General features: G+C 38.8%; 1 protein-coding gene across 27 annotated transcripts in view; it reads right to left on the bottom strand.

The window, feature by feature from the left end:
- Nucleotides 1–17,648, bottom strand: part of ZNF644 (zinc finger protein 644) — a 108,660-nt gene that overhangs the window by 74,425 nt on the left and 16,587 nt on the right. For 2 of the 27 annotated variants that reach the window (XM_054476809.2, XM_054476941.2), the window contains exon 1: nt 4,655–4,822. The exons of the other annotated variants lie outside the window; for them this stretch is intronic. The gene's annotated coding sequence lies outside the window, so the exon portion shown is untranslated. Of the gene's footprint in view, nt 1–4,654; nt 4,823–17,648 lie in introns of those variants that run through there. 27 annotated transcript variants of the gene reach the window in all.

Below are 17,648 nucleotides of genomic sequence, written 5' to 3'. Positions count from 1 at the left end.
ATAAAATGCATTCAAATTGGAAAGAAGTAAAATTACCCTGGTTCTCAGATGTGACCTTATATGCAGAAAACTCTTAAGTTTTCAAGAAAAAAAAAATGTTAGAAGTAATCATTTCAGCAAAGTTGCAGGATACAAAAAATAAAAGCATACAAACATGCAAACATCAGTTGTATTTCAATGAGCAATTTGAAAAAGAAATTAACACAATTCCATGTACAATAGTATCAAAAAGAATATTTAGGAATTAACCAAGGATCCAACAGACTTGTACACTGAAAGCTATAACACACTGCTGAAAGAAACCATAAAATATACAAATAAATGGAAACACACTGTATCCACAGATTGGAAGATTTATTGTTAAAATGTCCATACTACCCACAGCAATCTACAGATTCAATGCAATCCCTGTCAAAGTCCCAATGGCATTTTTGCAGAAACAGGAAAACCTATCCTTAAATTCATATGGAATCTCAAAGGAATCCATAGAGCCAAAACAAACTTGAAAAAGAACAACAAAGTTGGAGGCCTTACATGTCCTGATTTCAAAACATACTAAATACAAATAGTAATCAAGACAACAATGGTGCCAGCATAAAAAGACATATAAACCAATGAAACAAAATATAGACAGCCCAGAAATAAACCCATGCATTTCTAGTCAAATGGTATTTGACAAGGGGGCCAAGACTACACAGAGAGGAAAGGACAGTCTTTTCAACAAATGGTACTGGGAAATCCAATATCCACGTGAAAAAGAATGAAGTTGGACCCTTACTTACACCACATACAAAAATTAATTCAAAATGGATAAAGACCAAAGCATAAGAACTAAAACAATAAAACTATTAATAAAACTATTAACTATTATTTAATAAAACTATTAAAGAAAACATAGGGGAAAGCTTCGGGACATTGGATTTAGCTATGAATTCTTGAACATGACACCAAAAGCACAGGGAACAAAAAATGGAATTACATTAAAAGTTGAAAACTTCTGTACATCAAAAGAAGTAATCAATGGAGTCAAAAGACAACCTACACAGTGGGAGAAAATATTTGCAAATCATGTATCTGATAAGAGGTTAAAATCCAAAATATGTAATATAACGAACTTGACAACAAAAAAAGAAATGACTGAATTTAAAAATGGGCCAAGTATTTGAATGGACAATCCTCCAAAGACAGCATACAAAACAAGCACATGAAAAGATGCTCAGCCCAGTGTGGTGGCTCATGACTGTAATCCCAGCACTCTGAGAGGCTGAGGTGGGAGGATCGCTTGAGCTCAGGAGTTTGAGACTAGCCTGGGCAACATGGCAAGACCTTGTCTCTACTAAAAAAAATAAATACGTGTGGTAGCACGCGTTTGTAGTACCAGCTACTTGAGAGGCTGAGGTGGGAAAATCACTTGAACCTGGAAGGTCAAAGCTGGAGTGAGCCATAAATGTGCCACTGCACTCCAGCCTGGGCAATATAGCAAGACCCTGTTCCAAAAAAAAATACTGTAAGAAAGAAAAGATACTCAACATCACCAGTCATCAGAGAATGCAAATCTAAACTACAAGATATCACCTTACATCCACTAGAGGCTGTTATTTTTAAAAACCCAGGAAATAACAAGTGTTGGCGACAATGTGGAGAAATTGGAACCCTTGGTGTACTTTCAGGGAAAATATAAAATAGTGCAGCCATTATGAAAAACATGACAGTTCCTCAAAAAATCTGAAGTTAAATTACCATATGATCCAGCAATCCTACTTCTGGGCATATACACAAAGAATCCAAAGCAGAATCTCAAAACGATATTTACATGCCCACGTTCACAACAGCATTATTCACAAGATCCAAGAGAAGGAAGAAACCCACTGTCCACCACTGTATAAACAGATCAAGGGAATGTGTATACATACAATGGAGTATTATGCAGCCTTAAAACAGAAGGAAATTGTGTCACATGCTATAGCATGGATGAACCTCAATCACCTCAAGGGCATTATAACTGAAATAAGCCAATCGCAAAGGACAAATACTATATGATTCCATCCATGAGGTACCTAACATAGTCAAAAATCACAGAAAGTGGAGTGGTTGTCAAAATCTGGGGGAGAGAGAAAGTGAAATTAGTGTTTAACAGATACAGAGTTTCTCTTTTCCAAAGTGAAAAAGTTCTAGAGACCTGTTACACAATGTGAATACACTTAACACTACTAGACTGTACACTTAAAAACAGTTAAGATGGCAAATTTACTGTTATGTGTTTTTTACCAAAATAAAAGATAAATATGAAGAGTAGAAAGTACATATAAAAGCCAAGGTGGAGTAACAGGAATTGGGTTTGCCCTCCTCCCTGAAAACTCAAGAAATCAGAAAACATATGAAACAATCGTTTTCAGATATTAGACATTAGGCAACCCCTGATGGTGAACCCTGAAAGGGAAATAAGGTGAGCAAACTACTGCCTGGATAAAGTACAGATCCCTGCCCAAGGAAAACAGTATCTACGCAGAATCTGGTGGTAATCCTTGAGTTGAGGAGACTGAGCTAAAAGCCTAAAGAAGTCATGAGGGCAGAGTACTGAAGAGAAGATAATTCCACAAAGAACGCCCTCAAGTATCTAGCTACGTAATGATTAGAGCAACTCTGTGTGGAAACTATTCAAGCAAGGAAGAGTCACCCAAAAGGATGAAAGAGAATTGCCCTAGTCTTACACAGCATCAGAAATAGTACCTGTTCTCTTAAGAGTGGAAAATCTCCTAATTCACGTTAACACCAGACAAAAAGGAGTCTTGCCTCAGTGGGAAAAGAAAGTAATCCTAAACTATAAGCTGTTAAAGAGACAGACCCCCAAAAAGGAACGTGGCGGAGAAGAAGAATTACAAAGTGACACCAGGAGAACTTTTGGGGGTGATGAATATATTCATCATCTTGTTTGTGGCCTCCTGAGTATATATGTATGTGTCAAAACTTTTCTCACTGTATACTTTAAATATGTGTACTTTATTACATGTCAATTATGCCTCAATAAACCTGCTTTTAACACCTTCAATAATAAAACAACCCAATTACAAAATAGGCAGAAGATTTGAAGCAGCACTTCGGCAACAACACATGAATGACAAGCATATCAAAAGATGCTCAGTATCATTTGTTACTGGGAAAGTGCAAATTAAAGGCACAAAGAGTTATCACTACACAGCTGTAAGAATGGCTAAAATTAGTAAGACCAACCATACCAAGTGTTGGTGAACAAGTGGAGGAACTAAAACTTTCATACATTCATATGAGAAGATAAAATGGTACAACCACTTTGTAAAAGTTTCACCATTTCTTAAAACGTCAAACATACACCTACTACAGGATCCAGTCATTGAGTGGAAACTCCTAGGTATTTGTCCAAACAAATGAAAGCATATGTCCATACAATGATGTATCAGTCCATTCTCACACTGCTATAAAGAACTACCTGAGACTCGGTAATTTATGAAGAAAAGAGGTTTAACTGACTCACAGTTCCGCAGGCTGTACAGGAAGCATGGCTGGGAGAGGCCTCAAGAAACTTGCAATCATGGCAGAAAACGAAGGAGAAGCAAGCACATCTTACCATGGTGGAGCAGGAGAATAAGAGTGAAGGGGGGAAGCGCTACACCCTTTTAAACAACCAGATCTCGTGAAGACTCACTCACTACCACAACAACAGCAAGGTGGAAATCTGTCCCCATGATCCAATCACCTGTCTCCAGGTCCCTTCTCCAACATTGGGAATTACAATTCAACATGAGATTTGGTAGGGACACAGAGCCAAACCATGTCAAACGATTTGTATGCAAATGTCCATACCATCTTTATTTGTAATATTGAAACACTAGAAGAAAAATGTCCATCAACAGGTGAATCCTTACATTATACACCTGCAACAGAATATGTAGGACTGAACTAATGATATACGCAACATGAATGAATCTCAAAAAAAATACGTTGAGTTAAAAAAAAACTCCAAACAAAAAGAGTACGTACTGCATGTGTTGATTTATGTAAAATTCCAGAATATGCAAACCACCTTATAAATGACCTAAAGCAGATCATTCACTGTCTGGGCAAACAGGAGGAGTACCAACAGGCATAAGGAAACTTTTTGAAACTAAAGGGTATGTTCCTTATCTTGAACGACTTCACAGGTGTATACAGACGTCAAATCTGTTCAAATTGTTTAAGTGTGATTTTTTAATATGTCAATTACACTTCAATAAATCTGTTAAAAATTCACAGTATACAAAGAACAAACAGAAAAAAAGTCAAATCTCAAAGTTAGAATAATAAATGTACACCCAAAAAAAATCATTTATAACCAAAAAAAAAGATATAAATGAATCACCTTTGAACAACTGCTAATTTACCAACATCTACCTACAATTGGTAATTCAGTGTATAAACAATGCTTCCAAAATCTCATCAGACCTGATGTATGAAACAAATATAGCAAAGAGTAATCTGGACTACTGGACAGATTGATATACAAAATTTGTACCTGCCCCAATTTCTATATGCAAGCAATTCTTACTGAAATATGAGTTCAGAACTAAACACTGAAAATTAATCTAATTTTACCAACTGAAAAAAAAGCCCGATTATGAATAGCCCAATTCTGTTTCACCTCGTTATCCATGTATTTGGCAAGGAAATTTTGTAGTTTCTCTCATCAAGAGGTGGTCCGCCAGGTGCAGTGGCTCATGCCTGTAATCCCAGCACTTTGGGAGGCCAAGGCAGGAGGATCACTTGAAGCCAGAAGTTCAAGACCAGCCTGAGCAACACAAGGAGACTCTGCCTCTACAAAAAATACAAAAATTAGCCAGGTATGGTGGTGCATGTCTGTGGTCCTAGCTACTCAAGAAGCCAAGGCAGGAGGACTGCATGAGCCCAGGAGTTCGTGGTTACAGTGAGCTATGACTGTGCCACTGCATTCCAGCCTGGGCAACAGAGCAAGACCCTGTCTCTTAAAAAATAAAAAGAAAGAGAAGAAGTAGCGTCCTCTCCCTGATCTCTTAAATCTGGGATTGACCTTATAAGAAACACCAGTGGAATCCAGCAGATTTCACAGTTTGCCAGTTTTGAGCTTAAGCTTCAAGAGACATTGTATACTTCTGCTCTTTCAAAACCTTGCCACCACCATGATAACAAGCCAACTCTCATCTGCTTCAGGATGGGAGGGTATCCCAGACGTCACAGCACATCCTAGACCAAACTACAGCCAGCTCAATATAGGCCATCTTAGATCAACCCCACGGCCAGTCAATGCCCAAATATATCAGAGAACCCAGCCAAGAGAAGCAGAGCCACCTTCCTGACCTGCTGCTAAATGCAGATTCATAAATGAGCCCAGTCAAGACCAGAAACGCCACCTGGCTGACTCACAGACTTGTTCTAATCAATATGTTTATTGATTTAAACCACCAAGTTTCAAAGTAATTTGTTACACAATAATTAGCTGACACAGCAACTCTATCTTAACAATACCATAATAAATTTTTCTTAGCCCTAAGAGTTATTTTATATTGACATTTGATTTAGGTCTCTTAACTTTTGAAGACAAGGGGGCTAAAAAGGAACAAATCTATTTCATTCTTTTATTAGCAGTAACTCTACAAGACATTCTGTCACAAAATTTTTCAAACTCAGAGACATATAAACTGACCAAAATCATTTTGTAAGTAATGTCACCACTCAATTATAATTTTTTTGTGAAATATTGTTCCTAGACAACTTTACTGGATCCAGCAATACAATGAAATTTTTCAGGACACTCCAAAATCTATAAAAACTGTTATAGAGCAATCTTCTATTTCTAACATTGCCTCCATTTTTACTAATAGTAACCTTAATTTCCAGATAGGGACACATTCTTACTCAACTACTACAGTGGCCCCAATCCTAGGCACCTGAATGGAAGGATAAACAAGTGACTCTCAGGCTGATCAGATTACCCTGTTCTCCTAGCACAGTAATTTGTTCATGGATGGGACTAAATGGGAGATGTAGAACGCTGCTTAGTACATTTGCAAAAACTATTGGGGAAGTGTCACTTGAATCCTCAGCGGAAAGAGCTATGAGAACGATGTAGGTTAGAGCAGCCAGTGGCTATCTTTGCCACACTTCATGGAGAGAACATGTTCAGGAATGAAATTACTATGGAAGAAATCCAAGCCAAAAATAAAGACATCATCCTATAGATACCATATGTACTCATCAATCCTTCAATCCCTAAAATTTAATTCAAGTAATCACAGAATGCTAGAGACCCCACAAGCGCACAAAAGTTATCTCTGGAGAAAGACAGTATCACCATAGGGCTCTGTATTCAGGCCTGAGAAAACAACTGGAAATTTAAATGGGAAAAACACGGCAGTCAGAGAACCAGAGGGGTGAAACAAAAATTCTAGGTATAAACTTTGCCCAAATCATTGGATGACTGATAAACCAGTAGGCACAGAGAAGACCTGAAGGGATTGAGGAAAAAGTAGGCAGAAACTAGAAAGAATGATGCTACACTTGAAAATAGCACTGTATTATTGAATTTGTTGCCTTTCAACAGAGTGCATTCCCCAACTATGCAGTGTAGGCAGCAGGAAGCTGCAGCTCTACAAGGTTGAAGTGCTAGTGAAGGTTAGAAGCTCCGCAGAACAGCTGGAAATTAGTAAAATTCCGAGAAGCAAGAAAACCACAGGGCAAAATCGGACTACAATCTCCACAAATCTTTGGGTAACAACCAACTTACTCAGACACTGGGAGACCCCCAACAAGCCAGGCCAAAAAAGCAGCAATGGAAAGCTAGAAGAAAACAGAGATGGCTGCGGCTGCATACATCAGGGGAGACCAAGTTTGCAGTCTGGGCCCAGGTAAGTTAACTATCTACCTTAAAAAAAAGACCTGCAATTCTAAGAACATTAACTGAATCATTCATTAAAACATACCATAATGTGCAGTTTCAGGCAAAAAACACGTGATATGCAAAGAAAGAGGAAAATGTGACCCAGACTCAGGAAAAAAGAAAAGTAAATCAACAGATACTGATTCTGAGTCTACCTGAATTAATTCAAAGCAGTTTATTCTAAGTATGTTATGAAAATTAAAAGAAATTATGTTCAAACTGACAGAAACTTAAAAAAAAGAAAAAGCTGAAAAATACAATAACCAGAATAAAAAAATTCATCAGATGAGTCAACAGAAGATTAGAGATAGCAGAAGAAAGAATTGGTGAGTTTCAAGACAGGGAAATAAAACTGTCTAATCCAAAGAACAGAAAGTAAAATGACTAAAGAAAAATAAACAGATCCTAAGAGACCAGTAGGACACTATTAGGCAGTCCAACATATATGTAAGTCCCAAAAAGAAAGGAATGAAACGAGCATAAAAAATTTGTTGTTGACGAAATAATGGCCAAAACATTTCAAATTCAGTAGAAAATGTTGACTTAACAAATCCAAGAATCTCAACAAACCCAAGCAGAGAATATACACAAAGAGCCACATATGCATATATATCATAGTCAAGCTGGTGAAAGCCAGAGAAACCTTGACTGCAGCCAAAGAAAAATGACTGGTTACATATCAACAACAACAATATTGTTAATGGTTGACTATCAGAAAAAATGGAGATACTGAAACAACATCTTCTATATCCAATGATATTATCCTTCAAAAATGAGGTGAAAAAAAGTTATTTTCAGAAAACAAAAATTGGGTTTGTGGCCAGCAGATAAAACCAACAACAAGAGTTTTAAAAGGGGAAGGGGAAGGAAAGTAGTAACAACACTAAATCAAAAACATGACATCAGAGGCTCAGAGCCCTCATCAGAACCTGTCCATGTCGGCACTCTGATCTCAAACTTCCAATCTCCAGAACTGTGAGAAATAAATTTCTGTTGTTTGTAAGCCACCCAGTCTATAGTACTTGTTACAGTAGCCCAAACTAAGACACAGACACATAAATAGTGCACACATTCTTTCCAAAGACACACAAAACATTTATAAAACTTGGCAATACATATATTAAAAGGTACTCAGTCGCATCTGGAATCAGGGAAATGCAAAATAAAAATCACTACGAGATAACCCTACATACCCTCTAGAATAACAGAAAATATTTGCCAACTATATACTTAACAAAAGACTCATATCTAAAATATTTTAAAACTCCCAAAACTCAACAGTAGGATATAAGCAAAAATTTCAGTACAAGAACCTTCGAAAATCATCTCCACAAACCCAGCAAGATCACTGGCAAAAACTGTGAAAATCAACATTCTGTGAACTCTGGAAATCAGCCAAAGGCTTGGAGCAATCTAGGAAGAGTGATAGATGGCTGAATCTTATTTGGGAAGACCAGCACACTTTAAGGCATTTTATCTTGCCCTATTCCCATTCTCCCCCATAGCTGGGTAGTAGCTTTGAAAATTAGCAGCCGGGGGGATCAGGCCCAGTGGCTTATGCCTATAATCCCAACTACTTGAGAGGCTGAGGTGGGAGAACTGCTTGAGCCCAAGTGCTTGAAACCAGTCTGGGCAACATGGTGGTACCCCATCTCTAAATAATGTTTAAAAATTAGGCATGTTGGCATGCATCTGTAGTCCCAGTTACTCAGGAGGCTGAAGCCAGAGGATCAGTTGAGCCCAAGACTTTGAGGCTGCAGTGAGCTATGACCATGCCACTGCACTCCAGCCTGAGCACAGAGCCAAGCCCCACTGCTTTATAACTAAAAAGAAAAATCCAACAGCCTGGCAGGCACTAGGAAAGACAGAAGAGGTTTGGAGCTCTTTTAGTACCTCATTCCCGAGAACTGTCATTATTTAACACATCTGGTGGTCTCCTGGAAGGCTCTACTCACAAAGCTATCTTAATTTGACCTGACTCAGCACTTATCTAGTATAAAAAGCTTCCCCCAATACCCTAGGACAACCAAAGGACATTTGTCAAAAACAATCAGAGGTAATTGTTTCATATTGCAGCTGGCTGAGGGAGAGAACAGCTGAGGCAAACAACAGACTAAAAGCTTTAAAAAGAAAAGCTGGGGGCTTTGTAAAGCTCCAACATATTCCTGAGACTCTAGAGAGCTACATGTACAGAAAGGGCTGTACACACACCCAGGAAAGACCTAAGTGCTCACCTCTGGCTAAACCTGAGGCTCTGCACAAGCAGGAAGTAAAAAGTAAGGCAGAGTTGTAAACTGCCTGGTTAAGTGTTGAAGGAGCGTCCCAACACGCACATAACTTCAACAAAAAGATTTATTGCTCCCAGGCATTTAACGAAATCTCTGTCCAATCATTAGCTGACCACTAAGCCAACTGAGCAGAGATTTCAGTGCCCATATGTGACAAAGAATATAGATTTTATAGAATTCGTTTCAAAAAAAATCACTAAAATAACAAACAACACTAGGGCAGAGAGGAGAGGAGAATCTGATTATCAGAGTTGTGACATTATTTTAAATGTGCAGTGTTCAACAAAAAATTACAAGATATTAAAAAAAAAGGGGGGGCAGTTCCAAGATGGCCGAAAAGGAACAGCTCCAGTCTACAGCTCTCAGCGTGAGCAACGCAGAACACGGGTGATTTCTGCATCTCCAATTGAGGTACCGGGTTCAACTCACTGGGGAGTGGCAGACAGTGGGTGCAGGACAGTGGGTGCAGCCCACCAAGCGTGAGCCGAAGCAGGGCGAGGCATCGCCTCACCCAGGAAGCGCAAGGGGTCAGGGAATTCCCTTTCCAAGCAAAGGGAAGCTGTGACAGATGGCATCTGGGAAATCGGGTCACTCGCACCCTAATACTGCGCTTTTCCAATGGTCTTAGCAAACGGCACACCAGGAGATTATATCCCGTGCCTGGCTCGGACAGTCCCACGCCCACGGAGCCTCACTCATTGCTAGCACAGCAGTCTGAGATCGAACTGCAAGGCAGCAGCTAGGCTGGGGGAGGGGTACCCGCCATTGCTGAGGCTTGAGTAGGTAAACAAAGTGGCCAGGAAGCTCGAACTGGGGGAAGCCCACCGCAGCTCAAGGAGGCCTGCCTGCCTCTGTAGACTCCACCTCTTGAGGCAGGGCATAGCCAAAAAAAAGGCAGCAGAAACCTCCACAGACTTAAATGTCCCTGTCTGACAGCTTTGAAGAGAGTAGTGGTTCTCCCAGGATGGAGTCTGAGATCTGAGAACGGAGAGACTGCCTCCTCAAGTGGGTCCCTGATCCCTGAGTAGCCTAACTGGGAGGTACCCACCACTAGGGGCAGACTGACACCTCACACAGCCGGGTACCCCTCTGAGACGAAGCTTCCAGAGAATGATCAGGCAGCAACATTTGCTGTTCAGCAATATTTGCTGCTCTGCAGCCTCTGCTGCTGATACCAGGCAAACAGGGTCTGGAGTGGACCTCCAGCAAACTCCCAACAGACCTGCAGCGGGTCCTGACTGTTGCAAAACTAACAAACAGAAAGGACATCCACACCAAAACCCCATCTCTACGTCACCATCATCAAAGACCAAAGGTAGATAAAACCACAAAGATGGGGAAAGAACAGAGCAGAAAAGCTGAAAATTCTAAAAATCAGAGTGCCTCTCCCCCTCCAAAGGAACGCAGCTCCTCACCAGCAACAGAACAAAGCTGGACGGAGAATGACTTTGACGAGTTGAGAGAAGAAGGCTTCAGACGATCAAACTTCTCCAGGCTAAAGGAGGAAGTTCGAACCCATTGCAAAGAAGCTAAAAACCTTGAAAAAAGATTAGACGAATGACTAATAGAATAACCAGTGTAGAGAAATCCTTAAATTACCTGATGGAGCTGAAAACCATGGCACGAGAACTACGTGACGAATGCACAAGCTTCAGTAGCCGATTCGATCAACTGGAAGAAAGGGTATCAGTGATGGAAGATCAAATTCATGAAATGAAACGAGAAGTTTAGAGAAAAAAGAGTAAAAAGAAGCGAACAAAGCCTTCAAGAAATATGGGACTATGTGAAAAGACCAAATCTACACCGGATTGGTATACCTGAAAGTGACAGGGAGAATGAAACCAAGTAGGAAAACACTCTGCAGGATATTATCCAGGAGAACTTCCCCAATCTAGCAAGGCAGGCCAACATTCAAATTCAGGAAATACAGAGAACGCCACAAAGATACTCCTCGAGAAGAGCAACTCCAAGACACATAATTGTCAGATTCACCAAAGTTGAAATGAAGGAAAAAATGTTAAGGGCAGCCAGACAGAAAGGTCAGGTTACCCGCAAAAGAAAGCCCAACAGACCAGCAGTGGATCTCTCAGCAGAAACTCTACAAACCAGAAGAGAGTGGGGGCCAATATTCAACATTCTTAACAAAAAGAATTTTCAACCCAGAATTTCATATCCAGCCAAACTAAGCTTCGTAAGTGAAGGACAAATAAAATCCTTTACAGACAAGCAAATGCTGAGAGATTTGTCACCACCAGGCCTGTCAACAGCTCTTGAAGGAAGCACTAAACATGGAAAGGAACAACTGGTACCAGCCACTGCAAAAACATGCCCAGTTGTAAACCACTGATGCAAGGAAGAAACTGCATCAACTAATGAGCAAAATAACCAGCTAACACCATAATGACAGGGTCAAACTCGCACATAACAATATTAACCTTAAATGTAAATGGGCTAAATCCTCCAACTAAAAGACACAGACTGGCAAACTGGATAAAGAGGCAAGACCGATCAGTATGCCGTATTCAGGAGATCCATCTCACGTGCAGAGACACAAATAGGCTCAAAATAAAGGGATGGAGGAAGATCTACCAAGCAAATGGAAAACAAAAAAAGGCAGGGGTTGCAATCCTAGTCTCTGATAAAACAGACTTTAAACCAACAAAGATCCAAAGAGACAAAGAAGGCCATTACATAATGGTAAAGGGATCAATTTAACAAGAAGAGCTAACTATCCTAAATATATATGCACCCAATACAGGAGCACCCAGATTCATAAAGCAAGTCCTTAGAGACCTACAAAGAGACTTAGACTCCCACACAATAATAATGGGAGACTTTAGCACCCCACTGTCAACATTAGACAGATCAACGAGAGAAAGTTAACAATGATATCCAGGAATTGAACTCAGCTCTGCACAGGCGGACCTAATAGACATCTACAGAACTCTCCACCCCAAATCAACAGAAAATACATTCTTTTCACCACCACATCGCACTTATTCCAACATTGACCACGTAGTTGGAAGTAAAGCACTCCTCAACAAATGTAAAAGAACAGAAATTATAACAAACTGTCTCTCAGACCACAGTGCAATCAAACTAGAACTCAGGATTAAGAAACTAACTCAAAACCGCTCAACTACATGGAAACTAAACAACCTGCTCCTGAATAACTATTGGGTACATAACGAAATGAAGGCAGAAATAAAGATGTTCTTTGAAACCAACGAGTATAAAGACACAACACACCAGAATCTCTGGGACACATTTAAAGCAATGTGTAGAGCGAAATTTATAGCACTAAATGCCCACAAGAGAAAGCAGGAAAGACCTACAATTGATACCCTAACATCACAATTAACTAGAAAAGCAAGAGCAAACACATTCAAAAGCTAGCAGAAAGCAAGAAATAACTAAGATCAGGGCAGAACTGAAGGAGACAGAGACACAAAACACCCTTCAAAAAATCAATGAATCCAGGAGCTGGTTTTTTGAAAAGATCAACACAATAGATAGACTGTTAGCAAGACTAATAAAGAAGAAAGAGAGAAGAATCAAATAGATGCAATAAAAAATGATAAAGGGGATATCACCACCGATCCCACACAAATACAAACTACCACCAGAGAATACTATGAACACCTCTATGCAAACAAACTAGAAAATCTAGAAGAAATGGATAAATACCTGGACACATACACCCTCCCAAGACTAAACCAGGAAGAAGGTGAATCCCTGAATAGACCAATAACAGACTCTGAAATTGAGGCAATAATTAATAGCCTACCAACCAAAAAAAGTCCAGGACCAGACGGGTTCACAGCTGAATTCTACCAGAGATACAAGGAGGAGCTGGTACCATTCCTTCTGAAACTATTCCAATCAATAGAAAAAGAGGGAATCCTCCCTAACTCATTTTATGGGACCAGCATCATCCTGATACCAAAGCCTGGCAGAGACACAACAAAAAAAGAGAATTTTAGACCAATATCCCTGATGAACATCAATGCAAAAATCCTCAGTAAGATACTGGCAAACCGAATCCAGCAGCATATCAAAAAGCTTATCCACCATGATCAAGTGGGCTTCATCCCTGGGATGCAAGGCTGGTTCAACATACACAAATCAATAAACCTAATCCAGCATATAAACAGAACCAATGACAAAAACCACACAATTATCTCAATAGATGCAGAAAAGGCCTTCAACAAAATTCAACAGCCCTTCATGCTAAAAACTCTCAATAAATTAGGTATTGATGGGACGTATCTCAAAATAATAAGAGCTATCTATGACAAACTCACAGCCAATATCATACTGAATGGGCAAAAACTGGAAGCATTCCCTTTGAAAACTGGCACAAGACAGGAATGCCTTCTCTCACCACTCCTATTCAACATAGTGTTGGAAGTTCTGGCCAGGACAATCAGGCAGGAGAAAGAAATAAAGGGTATTCAGTTAGGAAAAGAGGAAGTCAAATTGTCCCTGTTTGCAGATGACATGATTGTATATTTAGAAAACCCCATCGTCTCTGCCCAAAATCTCCTTAAGCTGATAAGCAACTTCAGCAAAGTCTCAGGATAGAAAATCAATGTGCAAAAATCACAAGCATTCTTATACACCAATAACAGACAAGAGAGCCAAATCATGAGTGAACTCCCATTCACAATGCTTCAAAGAAAATAAAATACCTAGGAATTCAACTTACAAGGGATGTGAAGGACCTCTTCAAGGAGAACTACAAACCACTGCTCAAGGAAATAAAAGAGGACACAAACAAATGGAAGAACATTCCATGCTCATGGATAGGAAGAATCAATACCGTGAAAATGGCCATACTGCCCAAGGTAATTTACAGATTCAATGCTATCCCCATCAAGCTACCAATGAATTTCTTCATAGAAATGGAAAAAACTACTTTAAAGTTCATATGGAACCAAAAAAGAGCCTGCATTGCCAAGTCAATCCTAAGCCAAAAGAACAAAGTTGGAGGCATCACGCTACCTGACTTCAAACTATACTACAAGGCCACAGTAACCAAAACAGCATGGTACTGGTACCAAAACAGAGATATAGACCAATGGAACAGAACAGAGCCCTCAGAAATAACACCGCACAGCTACAATGATCTGATCTTTGATAAACCTGACAAAAACAAGAAATGGGGAAAGGATTCCCTATTTAATAAATGGTGCTGGGAAAACTGGCTAGCCATATGTAGAAAGCTCAAACTGGATCCCTTCCTTACACCTTATACAAAAATTAATTCAAGATGGATTAAAGACTTAAATGTTAGACCTAAAACCATAAAAACCCTAGAAGAAAACCTAGGCAATACCATTCAGGACACAGGCATGGGCAAGGACTTCATGTCTAAAACACCAAAAGCAATGGCAGCAAAAGCCAAAATTGACAAATGCGATCTAATTAAACTAAAGAGCTTCTGCTCAGCAAAAGAAAGTACCATCAGAGTGAACAGGCAACCTACAGAATGGGAGAAAATTTTTGCAATCTACTCATCTGACAAAGGGCTAATATCCAGAATCTACAATGAACTCAAACAAAGTTACAAGAAAAAAACAAACAACCCCATCAACAAGTGGGCGAAGGATATGAACAGACACTTCTCAAAAGAAGACATTTACGCAGCCAACAGACACATGAAAAAATGTTCATCATCACTGGCCATCAGAGAAATGCAAATCAAAACCACAGTGAGATACCATCTCACACCAGTTAGAAATGGCGATCTAAAGTCAGGAAAAACAGGTGCTGGAGAGGATGTGGAGAAATAGGAACACTTTTACACTGTTGGTGGGACTTTAAACTAGTTCAACCATTGTGGAAGTCAATGTGGTGATTCCTCAAGATCTAGAACTAGAAATACCATTTCACCCAGCCATCCCATTACTGGGTATATATCCAAAGGATTATACATCACGCTGCTATAAAGAGACATGCACACGTATGTTTATTGCGGCACTATTCACAATAGCAAAGACTTGGAACCAACCCAAATGTCCATCGATGATAGACTGGATTAAGAAAATGTGGCACATATATACCATGGAATACTATGCAGCCATAAAAAAGGATAAGTTCATGTCCTTTGTAGGGACATGGATGAAGCTGGAAACCATCATTCTCAGCAAACTATCGCAAGGACGAAAAACCAAACACCGCCTGTTCTCACTCATAGGTGGGAATTGAACAATGAGAACACTTGGACACAGGAAGGGGAACATCACACACCGGGGCCTGTCGTGGGGTGGGGGCCTAGGGGAGGGATAGCATTAGGAGATATACCTAATGCTAAATGATGAGTTAATAGGTGCAGCACACCAACATGGCACATGTATACATATGTAACAAACCTGCACATTGTACACATGTACCCTAGAACTTAAAGTATAATAATATCAAAAAAAAAAAAAAAAAACGAAAAAAAGAAGGAAGTATGGTTCATACACATGGAGAGACAAGCGGTCCACAAAACTGTCCCTGAGGAAACCCAGACATAGGACTGACTAAACTAGACAATGTTTTAAAATCAGCTACTTTAAGCATATTCAAATAACTAAAAGAAACCCATGTCTAAAGAACTAAAAGAAAGCATGAGAATATCAATAAAAAAAATTATGAGAAAAAAACAAATTGTAGAATTGAAAAGCACAATAACTAAAATGAACAATTCACTAGAAAAGTCAGAAAACCTGAAAATAGATCAACTGAGATTATCCAGTCTGAGGAACAGAAAGAAAAACCAATTTTAAAAATCCATAGGGCCTAAGAAACCTGTGAGACAACATTAAACATCCCATTGTATACATAATAGGAGTTCTAGAAAAGAGGGGAGATAAGAATGAGGCAGAAAGAGCATTTGAAGAAATGTGACTAAAAATTCCCCCAGTCTGATGAAAAACATTAACCTAAACATCCAAAAAAGCTCAAGGAACTACACAGAGGATAAACCCAGAGAGATATACACCTTAGACACATCATCATAAAACTGCTGAAAAAGGAAGAGAGAATCCTAAAAGAAGCAAGAAAAGCAACTTGTCACAGACAAACAACTTTAGTAACATTAACAACTAATTTTTCATGAGAAACCATGGAGGCCGGATGGCAATGATGTCAAAGTACTGAAAGAAAAAGACTCTCAACCATGAATTCTACAACTATTTTTCATAACAGAAGGAGAAATTAAGACATTTACAGATTTAAACAAATACTAAAGAGTGTCCCTCAGACTGAAATGAAAGAACACTAGATAGTAATCTGAATCCATCTGAAGAAATAAGGAGCATGGTGAAGGTAACCACATAGGTAAATATAAAAGACAGTATAACTGTTTTCTCTTTGTGACTTTTTCTTCTCCCGTCTGATTTAAAAGGTATAAAAGGATGTATGTACGGCAATAATAGCATGAAGGAAGGAGAGTTGCATATTATTAAAATTTACAGTATTAATTTCAACTAGACTAAAATTAAGTTGTTAATTATAATTCCCAGGGCAACCACTACAAAAATGAATTAAAAGTATACAGTACAAAACAAGTGATTTAAGTGATACACTTGAAAATATCTATTTAACACAAAAGGCAGCACTAGAGGACTAGAGGAATAACCACCCCAAAAAACAACGAGACATACAGAAAACAAAGAGCAAAATAGCAGATGTAAATTCCACTTTATTGGTAATTATATTAAATGGAAATTAATCAGGCACTCCAATCAAAAAGCACATACTGACAGAATGGGTAAAAAACATAATCCAACTATATACTGGCTATAAGAGACACACTTGAGATTAAATAGATACAAATAAACTGAAAGTAAAAGATAAAAAAAGTTATACCATGCAGAAAGTAACCAAAAGAGAGCTGATGCAGCTATTCTCATAGCAGAAACAACAGACATTAAGACAAAAAATTGTTACTACAGACAATGTTTTGTAATAATAAAAAGGTCAATCCATCAAAATTACATGCCAGTTATAAACATGTGTACACCTAATAAGAGAACCCCAAAATATATGAAGTAGAAACTGACAGAATTGAAAGGCAGAATATAATTCAAAAATCATAGTTAGAAACCTTAATACTTCACATTCAATAATGGATAGTATAGGTAGAAGATCAAGGAAATAGAAGCCTTGAACACTATAAACTCTACAGAACACTCCACCTAACGACAGCAGAATAAGAAATGTTCTTTAGTATGTACTAGGTGTTAGGCCGTCAGACAAGTGTCAATAAATTTTACAGGAATAAAAATCATAGAGAGCACGTTCTCTGACCACAATAGAATGAAACTAGAAATCAATACCAGAAGGAAATTGGTAAGTTAATATGTGGAAATTTAGCAACAAACATCTAAGTAACCAGTAAGCCAAAGAAATTGCATTGCAAATCAGAAAGTATGTTGAGAAAAATG

Source organism: Pongo pygmaeus, chromosome 1 (genome assembly GCF_028885625.2).
Source record: "Pongo pygmaeus isolate AG05252 chromosome 1, NHGRI_mPonPyg2-v2.0_pri, whole genome shotgun sequence".
Lineage (NCBI taxonomy): Eukaryota > Metazoa > Chordata > Mammalia > Primates > Hominidae > Pongo > Pongo pygmaeus.
Note: the sequence above shows the minus strand (reverse complement) of the source record. Positions and strands in the feature narration are given on the sequence as shown.